Source organism: Tupaia chinensis, unplaced genomic scaffold (assembly GCF_000334495.1).
Source record: "Tupaia chinensis unplaced genomic scaffold, TupChi_1.0 Scaffold146687_1, whole genome shotgun sequence".
NCBI classification, from domain to species: Eukaryota; Metazoa; Chordata; class Mammalia; order Scandentia; family Tupaiidae; genus Tupaia; species Tupaia belangeri.
The window spans coordinates 2815379-2827953 of NW_006206544.1; the positions used below are offsets into that span (position 1 = coordinate 2815379).

Below are 12575 nucleotides of genomic sequence, written 5' to 3' on the forward strand. Positions count from 1 at the left end.
ACCAGATCTTACAGGTTCAAATAAGGACATAGACTTGTTTTATCCTGAAAAGAAGTGTGAATTAGCTTGTTCTCAGTAGCTGATAACATAAACACCTAGTCTTGGTCATTTATAGAGCAGAGATTTAGTTCATGGTTCAGGTCTAAAGTTAAGAGACCATTTCTGATGAGTGTCTTTTTGCTGGTGGGGAGTCCCCACAGAGGCAGCACAGGGAATCACATAGTGTTAAGGGCAAACACAGAGCATCCATGTGTCTGGTCTTCTCATAAGGCTACCAAGAGGCAATCACGGAGGCCCCACCCAGATGACTTCCTCTAATTCTGCTGCCTCCCAAAGACCCCATGTTTTGACACCATAATCAGATTAGGTCTCAACCTTCTCAGCACCATTATAATGCTCACCAAATTCAACACATGAGTTTTGGGAAGACACATTCATATCATGGAAAAGTGCAAGAAATACAAAATGTTACTGAGCAATTGAACAGCTATCTTTTGGAGTTATGGGTATACAGACTTTTTTGTACATGTTTACACAATTGAAGAGATTTCTAATCATTGGATTGGTTCCATAGTAGCACAGAATGTCACGTAAGGAAGTAAGTTCATTCTCACTTGTAGTATTAGGCTGCTCTGGAAACTTCAAAATTTAATTGATGATGTAGAAACTTAGGTTGTATGAATTTAAACATTTTATATTAACTATATAGTTTCTCTATTAGGTTGTCAGGAAAGTCAAGACTTATTTTTCTATGCAAAAATGTGTCATGACTTTCCCCACGATCCATTTTTTTCACCTGTATTTGTTTTGTTGCTGACATAATTGTATTCTTAGCCAGCAAGCTTTTCAGTGGAAAATTATTGTGCATATGGCACTCTCTCCTAAGATGCTGGATCAATTATGCTGGCCAGTAAAACATACTACTCCTTTCTCCTTTAAGGAAAAATACATATTAAGTCTCACAAAAGAATGTAGACTTCAAGTCAGAGTTTTTTTTTGTTTGTTTGTTTTTTGTTTTGTTGTTGTTGTTTTGAGAGGTTTTTGCTATAGGGCGCGTGCGCTCGCCAGACAGACAGAGAGAGACAGAGAGACAGAAAGCGAGAAATCACCCCCCAGGGGGGATGGCCACACCGCAATCCCTTCTCCTCCACTTTCCTCTTGGGATCTCGGGAACACACGCTCACGTGCCCAGCGTGAGTTTAAGCTACCGGGTCCGGGACTCGAACCACGGTCGACTATGTGGGAGTCCAGTGACATAGCCATTACGCTAACTGCTGGTCCCATTACTTTTAATAATCAACTCCTTATCTTGTCATTCTCCATAATCACTTCAACTTTGAGGAATTAACAAGATTTCTATTGCATTTGTTGACTAGATAGTTGTTGATGTGCTTGCAGAGTATTTTCAGTAAAGTGGTGAGGACAGAACTTCTAGGGAGAAACTAAGAGAGTGGGTAGGGTAGACTAATCTTTTGACTATTCTGACTGAAAACTCAGTAAATAAAGAAATATGTGATCACAAGCGAGAGATTTTATTAGATGACTCTTGAGTCGCATTCTTACGAGCCTTGGGAAAATGCTGGGAAAAGGTTGGAGTGGAGAGGAGTGAAGGGATGATTATTTTACATGTGTTTATGTGAAGACAGCTTTGGGAAGGATACCTTATTCTTTGATGTTGGACGATGGTAGATAAAAGGGTGTGAACCCAACAGTGAGTTTGTTTGTGGGGGGCATATGAAGTTGATGTATAAAAATATCCTTTGATGATCTAGATTTTCTCAGTGAAGAAGAAGGAAAGTGTTTTGAGAATGGAGTTGGAATTTTGAGAAGTTTCTTTTTTCAATGTTTTTGTTCATTTTTCTTTTATTATTCTCTCCTTAAACAATGGTATTTAGCAAAGTCCACACTCACAACTTAACCAACTTAATGTAGTATGCTTATGGCTGCCTTCATTATGACACATAGCATATGTTACTGTGATGATGAAGGGCTCCATTTTCTTCATTAGACATTAAAGAAAATACCTGTGTCTAATTTCCATCCTTGGTCTGTGGATGGTTTTTGGTCAGCATCTGCTGAATGAACAAAGGCTTTTGTTTTAATTTAGCATTTATACTCTGCTTTACTTTAAAAGGCTTTATAATGGATACATTTAGAATGAAAGGCAAAGTAGATGCTGAAAAATGGAGTGCGCTTTCGTAATGTCTCACTGGAGCTTTTACATGAATTCAACATTATGTGCCTTTGGATCTCAGTGTTTCATCAATAGGCCTCTGTTCTGTGTGGATGTCTTAGATTGCATGTGCTGATGTTTGTCTAATAACATGGATACCTGAAACTGGAATGAAGCTATTTTGAAAAAGACCTACAGCTTAATTATTCTTCTATGGATCTACACTGGACTATGTAAAGCTGCTTAGAGAAAGAGGTGAGAGGCCCCGGCACCTCCTTACCCTTTCGAGTTGGGCGGGAGAAGGCCCAATTCTCTAAATGATGGCTATATCTGTGACTCACCAAAGCAGTGGAGGGCAGGACAGTGCTCTTTCTGGATTTTGCTCAGACCTGAATGGTGACCACTAACTCCCTGCTTTACCATTTCTACTCTCATTTATCAGAGGAATGTGTGGCTGGCAGGGCTGTGTGGGCTGTCCACTGTGAATCAGCAGTTCTGGGTTAGAACTGGACATGATTCATGGGTGCGGGGACCTGGAGAGAAGAGACCTGCCTGGCTCTGAGGCTGGGTCAGGTAATTATTGTAACTATGGGATTGGAAAAGGGGCTCTAGGACACAATGTTTTCTGTTTAGAGTACGTATTTTAGGTCCTCACCAAAAGTAACTTCTTACCTGTGTAGAAAGGAGTGGAAGAATACCAGGAGTGGCAGAAGACCTCATTGACTCTGTTACTCAGAATTTATCATTTCTCACCTGTTGTCGTCTGTTACCTTTGCCCAAACACAGAGTGAGTCAGAGATGGGCTTGAAGGCTGATATACCTTAATTTAAACCAACCATATAGTGAGCCACATATGTAAATTACAATTTTAGATGTTCTAGAAGCACATTTTAAAAAGATAGAAATGGGGGTGTGCTTTCTCTCTCATGCCCTGTCTCTCAAGCCTCTCATGGCATAAGACACAAAGAAAAAAGGGTGAAATTAATTTTAATTTATTCATTTTAGCCCAGTAAGTTCAAAATAGAATTTCTACCTGTAATCAATATAAAAATCATTGAGATCATTGAGATATTTAAAATATTTCAGTGTTTCTTTAAGATTCAGGGTGTCTTAGCTCACATCTTAATTTAGATCAGCCACGGTTGAAGGCTCAGTGGCCGCACGTGGCTAATGGCCATTATATCGGGCAGTGTGGAAATAGTCTGTGCAGACTTCGCTCTTCTTACTAGTAGCCTCTAAAAAAAAAAAAAAACAAATCTAGTTGTGTAGCAGCCTCATCTCAGCTCGTGTTACAAGGTAATAGCACCCTTAGCTGTTCTCATGCCCTAGTTTTAGAATAGTATTTCCAAGGAAGCGGTATCCCCTCAGGCCGGGGGAATGATGTTGATACTTGATAAGAGAGAGGGCAGCTGTGGTGGAGCAGTAAAGCTGACACTCTGTGATACTGAAGGCGTGTGGGAACGTCCTGGGTTCATGTCCTGAGGTCTCCCTGTGCACACTGGGCATGTACCCCTGCCCATGATCCCACCTGGTGGAGGCTAGCGGTGGCATTGTAGAATGAAGACCAGGTTTGGGATGCCTTTCTCTTTTTATTGTGTGCCTCTCTCTCATAGAGGAAATAAGCATTTAAAAAATCAGGGAGGAATTCCCAAAGGAAGGTGAATCTCAGAGTAATAAACTTAGATCCGTGGACCACACATTTCTTTCGCATAAGGAGATTCTCCTCCTAGAAATCTCCTATGTGGGAAGGAGCAAGCCCAAGTTTTCTTTGAGTTAAACAAGGTATATTTCTACAGAGTGCCATTCCATTTGGAGTACTAAAAATAGTAACTAATATTTCCATAGTGGTACTTATGTGCCAGGCATTAATAGTCATGCATTGTATATATTAGCTCACATACAATGTTATTTCTATGAATACTTGCAAATGAGGAAACCAAGGTACAGTGAGTTCGGTAACTGGCCCAAGGTCCCTTAACTAGTAAGAGATCGATGTGAACATTGAGCCCAGGTCTGGCTTCTAACCACGGTCTACTGCCCTGACGCCTTAGTCCCATGCCTAAACCGTGTATTAATGGCAGTGATAGCAACGATAGCATGAGAGAGATGGCTGTAGAATGAAAACCAGAGGCCCTGGCTCTCATCAACCTGGGGTTCCAGCTCATTATGGTTATTAACTGAAACAAAACCCCAGGCAGTTCACTGCATCAGCCTTTGTACAAGCAACTCTTCCCATCTTAAAAAAAATAGGCTTCCCAAATTTCTGTACATATATTCAAGAACACAGTTGTTACATTCAGAAGATAGTTGGCAACTAATGGACAGTTTCATAAAGAAAAAGCTAAAAACTGGCTCTGGGGAAATGCCTTTTGTTCCCTTTCCACTTCAGACTTTTGATTGCCTCTCATATTCCTTTTCTATACTCATGTTACATGACTTTCAGCTTTTGGTAAGAACAGTTCCAAAGGCATAGCTACTTGAGACATATCCTTGGGTACAATGTTAGGGGCCTGGCAAATTAGTCTGGGCAATAAATAGGAAGAAAACGAGAGAGGACCTCCTCCCCAGCTTGACCAATATGACTAAGAAACCCATGGGCCTATGTACCCCTGTTTGTTCTCTGTTTTGCCCCAAATATTCACAAATGCAGAAGTTGAAAGGGGGTGGACTTTTCAAGGAAAATAATCCCTTTTTCATCCATCTACTCAACCGTCCGAGTTCTTAGTGCCTATTCAGCGCTACTTTTCCTTTCCAAAAATGTTCAGGGAGCTCCATAAGTAGAAAAAGAGTGAATTTTAGGATTCCTCCGACCACTGCTCTAGACACTTACTAATGTGAATTAAGACACTTTACTGGAATATTGTAAGAAGTAGGGTATCTGTTAATGTGGATAATAAAGCCTGTCTCTCAGTTATTGCATTAACAAGTGTGTATGAAATGCCTATCACATTGCCTGGCTTATAATGACAACTCTTTAAATGTGAGACTTTTTTTTTTTAAGAGTGTGAGGTGATGCATTACTCTCCCTAGAGGTTCTTTTTACCCAGGAATGATCATTTTAACATGTAACATCCAGGGGTTTCACAGGCACCAAATCAGAATGGGTTCAGCTCTCTGGAAGAAAACCATCAAGGACAGCGTGTATCCTCATTTAACCTCCTAGAAAACTCCAGAGCTCTCAGCACACAATCTCAGCCCTCTGGATTTTACTTGTCTACCCCAAATCTTTTTTTGCATATTTCAAGTCAGAGTGCCCTTTGTTTCCCTTCAACACCCTGTAGAAAAATATGTCTTGAGAAATTGTTTTCAATATCATGAGGCAAGCAGAGGGCTTTTCAAAGAACCAAAAGTTCTGGAAACATGGTCCATAGTGGGATAAATGTAATGGTAAGAGTTTTCTTCCATTCAAGTATGAGGAAGAGCATACAAAGTAGTGATGTGGAAGTGCTCTGCAGCTTCGTCCTGCCATAACTACTTACTTTGGCAAAGCGGAGGAAAACAGTATTCCGTGGATTGTTATGTGAGCACGCTTGTGAACAGTAGTTTCAGAGCCAACGCAACTTAGAGAATTGAACTCTGACACCCGCATTAGGATCCTAACCTAGCAACCTGAACACTGAGCTGCAGGTTCATCTTTTGGCAAATGGTGTTAACAATAACACCTATTCTTAGGGTCATAGGTTTATATGAGAGGAGGCATGTAGAGCACTTAGCCCAGTGTGGGACATGGGATACATTCAATAAATGTTCGCTTTGATTTCCATGATTTCTCATGCATTAATGTAGGCTGTGATCACCTTCAAAGAATGGTTTATTGGGATCAGCAGTTGGCTTAATGGCTATGTCGCTGGACTCCTGCGTAGTCGACCGTGGTTCGAGTCCCGGACCCGGTGGCTTAAAACTCACGCTGGGCACGTGTGCGTGCATGCTCAAGATCCCGAGAGGAGAATGGAGGAGAAGGGATTGCGGTGTGGCCATCCCCCCTGGGGGGTGATTTCTTGCTTTCTATCTCTCTGGTGAGCGCACGTGCCCTATATCGAAAACCTCTCCAAAAAAAAAAAAAAAAAAAAAAAAATGGTTTTTTGGTATTTTTCACACTTGTAAATAAATGGATCCCATGATGTATTTTGTAGCTCATTCAAGCTGTCTCAGATCTTGATGGAAAGTGTTAGCATGTCCATGGTCCCCAGAAGAGAGTCGAGATACCCCTCTGCACTGGCATCATAGAAAGCATGCAGACACACCGCACACTCCTGGGTGTTCCCTTCACTCAGTGTAGAAAATGGTGAGCTCCACAGTCATGTAGTTTGTTGACGTGGGGAAGAATTCCTCTTCTCTCATTTGAGCAGGATTCATTTGTTTCCTTCTTATTTCTGGCATGGCTAATTCTTTGATGACCAGAAATGTGAAGGGATTTGGCCCTCCAAAGAGGAAGGTGGTGATTCTCTTGATAAGGCAATGACTGATTATTTCTTCACACTAGTTCACTTTAATTGTGTTCATTTAATGTACCTGACTGATATAAATACGTACTGTGGTATGTAATGTATCCCCAATGTATATGAAATCAGAGCTATTATTCCATTCTGAGTTCTGGTGCTAGAAAACAAGCTATTCAAGCTTTGCTCAGGTAGTTTGCAGTGTTGCCGGAATGCCTTGATGGAATTGCAGCATTATCCATATACAGTTGGAGGCACATGATTCCTTTTCTGTAATATAATACCCTATAACATAATGAGTATCATTAATAAAGTGACAAAATAAAACTTGAATTACCACTCAGGATGTGCTTTATTCAACCAGTAATACACTTTTTGGTCCTTTGTAGTTTTTTTTTCCTTTGAATTCATGGCTTACCGCATTCAAACTGTGATATTAACACACCAACTAAGCATACCCTGTTGTGTCATAAAGCCATAGTACTGAGGTGTCAAAGGGGAAAAAAACAAACATTATTCTAAAACAGAGATGGGGGAATGTTACTGTGATGCTTTAGAAGAAGATATGGCTCTCATGAATAAGTAAATTTATTTACTGCCCAAAAGCAACAGTTCTGTTTTTATTTTGGGGAAGGTAAATGTTCTTTACTCAGAAAAAAAAATGTATATGAATTCTGTATTTCAAAATTGGATTTGAAAGATGAAGTCAAAAAATATAATTAGCCAAGTTTAGACATTAAGAGCCTGTGCAGAATGTTCTAAGAATATTGGACGATGTGGTAGACCTTAAAAAATAAACAAAACTTTGATTCTCTTTCCTTTCATTTCACTTGACATTACTAGTTTCTTAGTCCAGGGAAATTCTCGTGAAGACAGCATGTGGAGTTTTCTCTGTATAGCTCATTCATCCCTAAAGCATAGAGAATTTAGACATTTGATTGTGGTGTCAAGAATATCAGTTATGAAGGAAGGTTTTGCTGCAGGACAGTTAAGCTGAGCATAGATTTTTTTTTTTTTTCACAAAGCACAGTGACATACAGAAGATGCTCAGAATCTTAGAAATTGGTTTCTAATTCTAGATAGCAGGAAGCTTTTATGTTCACGGAAGGTAGGTGATGACAAGATTTGAGATGCCTTGGTATCCAGCTGCAGGAGGAATTTTATGTAAGTAAGAGGGTAAGAATTACTAGGCTTAAGAAGAGTTTTTCTATGGAAGGACCAACAATGGTTTAGAAACCTGGAAAGTTACAGGAAGAGGTCCTCATTATCTTCACATCCAGAATCTTATCTTCCTGGATGCTCTGGTCAATATGTCACATGCAAGGATGTGACCTTAGTCTTCTTTATTACCTCTAGCACTTTTTCAGGTTCAATGTCCTTGTAAGAGCTATGTGATCATGTATGAATGAGACAATTGGTAAGTACGAAGAATTATCATAATCCATCTGAGAAACTAAGTTATATTAGGTTGAGAATTATTGAGAATTTCTCCTTTCCAGATTTTGTGGCCTCACTTTTGCCTAATGAGAGAGATTTAAAAAAAATAAATTTTATTGTGTACATGATTTTATGAGATACTTGTTAAAGTAAAATGATTTCTGTGGTAGAACAAATTAATATAGCCAACATCTTACATAGTTACCCATTTTTCCCCCTGGGTAGAATTGAGCATGGATTGTCAAGAAACATGCAAACTGTAATGTTGGAAACAAGCTGTAAATCTTCAGAATTCCAATAATCCTCATTGAGAAAAAAAAAATCTGTGAATGTACATGACTTCGTGTGAATTGTGTATGAACTGTGTGAATTGTGTGTGAATTTTTGTGAATTTGTATGAATTTGATGGTGTCAGTATCAATTACGGAACTTGGAATTCAAGAAATAGAAATTTCCAAGTGTTTAAATCCACATAATGATATTATTCCAACACCTGCAGACCAAAGAAATCAGTAAACTTCCAGAGGAAACAAAAGAAATTTTTGAAAAGCACTGTTACTATCCAAGTGACAATTAAAAATTGATCTGCAGAATGGCTGATTTCTGTCCACTTCACCAAGTCAACAATATTCTGTCACCTAGATTCCTTTGTGGCTACATATCTCTAAATTGGCTGACTGGGACTGTCATGCAGTTTTGGAATACGCCTTTTCCCTGAATTACATCAACTGGTCCAAATGAGAAATCAAACCTACATATTTGTTCTCACTAGCACCATATGCCAACTATCCGAAAATAAATCTTGTGTTTACTGCTATGTAATTCTCATGGTAGCAGGTCTTAGAGGTCCCAGCTCTACATTATTATTGTTTTAATTGTTACACAAGTGCACATTGTATTTACTCTATTTCTGTCTTTTAAAAATGTGAATGTGATCAAGTGTAGACTCTCTAGTTGACCATAGTCCCACGAGTTTCAGAAAACATAACAGATCATATATGTAAGTGAACATACACAATGCAGATCTCTGATGTTGAGTTCAGGCTCCTACTCTGATACTTTATTAGTTCATGACCAATATATTAATCCTATTTTCTCAACTGCAAAATGCTTTTCAATTTGTCACCCTATATCGTTGGGCTATCATCAAGTAGAAAAATTAGGAATATTGTACATGATCCAGAGCACCAGACATAAACTATCACTATCGTTATCCCAACAGAGGGTAAAAGGAAGATGACATACCTTGTTTAAGAAATAGGTTTTCCTCCACTCTAACTTATCTCTAGATTAAAGGATGTTTATAGGTTGCAGAATACTCGATTCCCATGCACAGAACATAAAAGTGCAAAAGTAACACAAAGTTGCCACCACAATTTAACTGTGTCATGTGCCATGACAGAATAAAGACGCCCACATTTCCTTAGGTCAAGCTATTCCTAACATTAACACCCATGGATTTCAGGTTGAGACCGAACTTCTAAATATATTAGATAATTTCCCTGGTTCCAAAAATGGAGGCCCTCTTTGAATGGAGAGATGTTATCAGTTCCTAGCTCTTTTTGTAGAGGACACAAATTAGGAGTTATAACCACAACTGGTCCTAAAAACTGGCTTGTACTTCCAAAGGTCTGGGAATTCTCAGGCCGACATGGGACTGGAGAGCTCTCAGACACATCACTGATCTGGAGTGGACTATCCAGATTTACCCACAGTCACAACCTGCTCCAGTCTAGATTGGGTAACTCTGAAGATGCGAGAATCAGATGGGGACAAAGGACTAAGGACAGACTTTCTCTTTTAGTTTTATATACCAGGGGTTGCAGAGAACTCTCAGCCTTTTCAGCCTGGTTTCTTTCTTTCTTTTTCTTTTTTCCTTCCTTCCTTCCTTCCTTCCTTCCTTCCTTCCTTCCTTCCTTCCTTCCTTCCTTCCTCTTTCTTTCTTTCTTTCTTTCTTTCTTTTTTTTTCTTTTTACAAAGTGTGCCTGTGCCTGTCTCCTTGCCTCAATCTCCCAAATAGTTGGGATTACAAGTATGCACCACCCCATCCTGGCTGTTCTAGACAGTGCTTCCCTGTGTTGACCACAGTTTACAAGCTCACTATTCTCCTGCCTCACCCTCTCAAGCATCTTGGATTACATGTGCAGATCACCACACTTGGCTTTTACCATGGACTGGGAATTAAATCCAGGCCTTCCATGTGGCTTCAGCCTGCTGAGCAGCAGGTGTCAACTGGCCCTACTATCACAGCTGAAAGCAGCTTTTTTAAAAAGTGAAGTAAATGAGCTGCCAAATATTTTAAAAGTTAATAACCAATAAGAAATTATATTTAAGTCAAAATGAGAAGAATAGCTTTCTTTTAAAAAATTGATTAGCAGGAGTAAATGCATTCCTAGTATTATTAGACTAAAATAGTATATTCAGTTGAGTTACCCAAGAAGAGCTTTTATTATAATACTCATACAGCTTAGAATTTTAAGACAGTAATTTTTCTGTTTACAAAGCTTGTATGCAGTGACTTAATTTTTCCCTGGCACAACCAGACATGTAGAGATAAGGGACATATTGACTGAAATAACAATCCTATCTTGATTGAAGTGGTATGTTTAGAGGGTCATTCATATCCCATAATTGTTACTTAAATATATAAGACATTCTCTTTAAAATAGAAAAATGTACCATTGCTAGCCTGTCTTTAGTTGCTGAATTTTACACAAGATTTATGGACGATGCCTGAAATTGCTGAAATCTCCTATTTCTTACAAGGTTCAGCCTCTGTGATGAATGTAATCTGCACCAGCGCACCACCAAAACCAGCTGTGAAACTGAAGTGGCTTCTCATGCACTCCTGAGAGGGTGGTGTAGATTTTTCTAAATGCAGTCTGTATGATACAGTTTAAACAAATAGATTGGAATACTCTTTACCTCACAATTAAGTGTTCAGTGCAGTTGGTTCTGAAATGCTTCTTTGCAAAGTGAATATAAACAAAAGAAACTGTTTGATTGTTTCAATTAGGAGTCCCTTTGTGAAGAACAAACTGCCTCAACTAATATATATACATACATACATACATATATATATATGTGTATGTATTCTCTATATAAATACATATATATGTGTGTGTATATATGTGCTACCATTATTTTCTTCCAGATATGCTGTCGAGTCGAGCTCTCTTTCCTCTTTAGCCTATTATATAAAATATTATGGAGATGGAAATAAGATGCAAAGTTCCAGATGATTAAAAATCTTGCTTTTCAGAATCTTTAAAGTTAACATGTAATTAGCAGTTGGTCTTCTGTCTCCTGGGACCACTAAGGCACCATCTACAGCAGTCCTAATGGATGGCAAACTGTTAAGGATTTGTTTAGCTAGGAGAACCGCATTTCTGAGGGGCAGAGAGGAAGGGTTGAGCAGTGGAAGCAGCAACTGGGCAATTGTCCAGGTTCTGAACCATCTGGCTGCTTTGAGGCAGTGTCCTTATTTTTTTTTCTTCCTGAACCTGAGAACCTAATGACACCTGTCCCGCTACTTCCAGACTCTGTGTGATTTCTATTTTATTTGTTAATAAGATATATTTTGTTTTCAAAAAATTATGCAGAATGAGCATAGTTTGGATTATATTACCCAGTTGATGTGTTCATTTTATTTGCTTTATGAAATTATGTTATACTTGGAAGATTTGCTTCTCTATCCCCTTACCTGAAGTGGGGATGTAGAAAAGGTCACAGACTCTTCTAAAACTGTACTTCTGACAATAAAATGTGAGGAATATAAAGGAAACCAGTTCCAACTCTGATCACTGGAAAGGCTGTGCGATGTTGACAGCTGTGGACTCTGAATGGTCTGCTTTCTACACAATCACTTTGAGATTAGCTGATGATCATACCCACACTCGTAATTCTTTCTCTGATTTTCCACAAATTCAAGCTCAAAGTTAGTTGAGCAAATGTAAGTGAACATTGGTGATTACACCATTAATGGTTTCAGTGTTTCTTTTTCCAGGAATCATAACATTTTTTAAAAGTTTATATATTTATTTCTTCAGTGAGCAAGAGAGGCAGAGAGCGAGAGACAGCATGCCCAGTGGAGTCTTGATACCACAATCCACTCCAGCTTCAGTCAGCTCCAGATCAGGGTACTCGCGTGCCCTGTGTACTCCACAAGGTCTTCAACATAAGCCTGGAACCTTCCTTTGTGGGTGAACCTCACAGAGCATCATGTTTTATCATCTAGCCTCAGGAACCATAATTTGCAAAATATAATAACTCAATTCAAAGAATAACTGTAATAAAACTGAGAAACACACAAGATAGTCCCTCTCGTGGTGACCTATCCATAAAGATGACTGAAGAATATGCCATTAATCTTTTGTTACAGGAATGTAGCTGAATTCAGACCTCTCTACAATCTATAACGAAATATCAGGTCATCAGGAAAGTAATGATGTATTTTTCTATATTTTGCTATGCAAATATGTCATGGCTTTCTCAATGATCCAATATTACTACCTTAGTCATATCCT

At 38.9% G+C, this 12575-nt stretch overlaps 1 long non-coding RNA gene across 1 annotated transcript in view; it reads left to right on the forward strand.

The window, feature by feature from the left end:
- The window catches only part of LOC102481157 (uncharacterized), a 75243-nt gene extending 64379 nt beyond the window's left edge, over positions 1-10864 (forward strand). The window contains exon 4 of the long non-coding RNA XR_337480.3: positions 10816-10864. This is a non-coding gene — a long non-coding RNA (uncharacterized LOC102481157). The remainder of the gene's footprint in view (positions 1-10815) is intronic.
- Positions 10865-12575: the final 1711 nt, after the last annotated feature.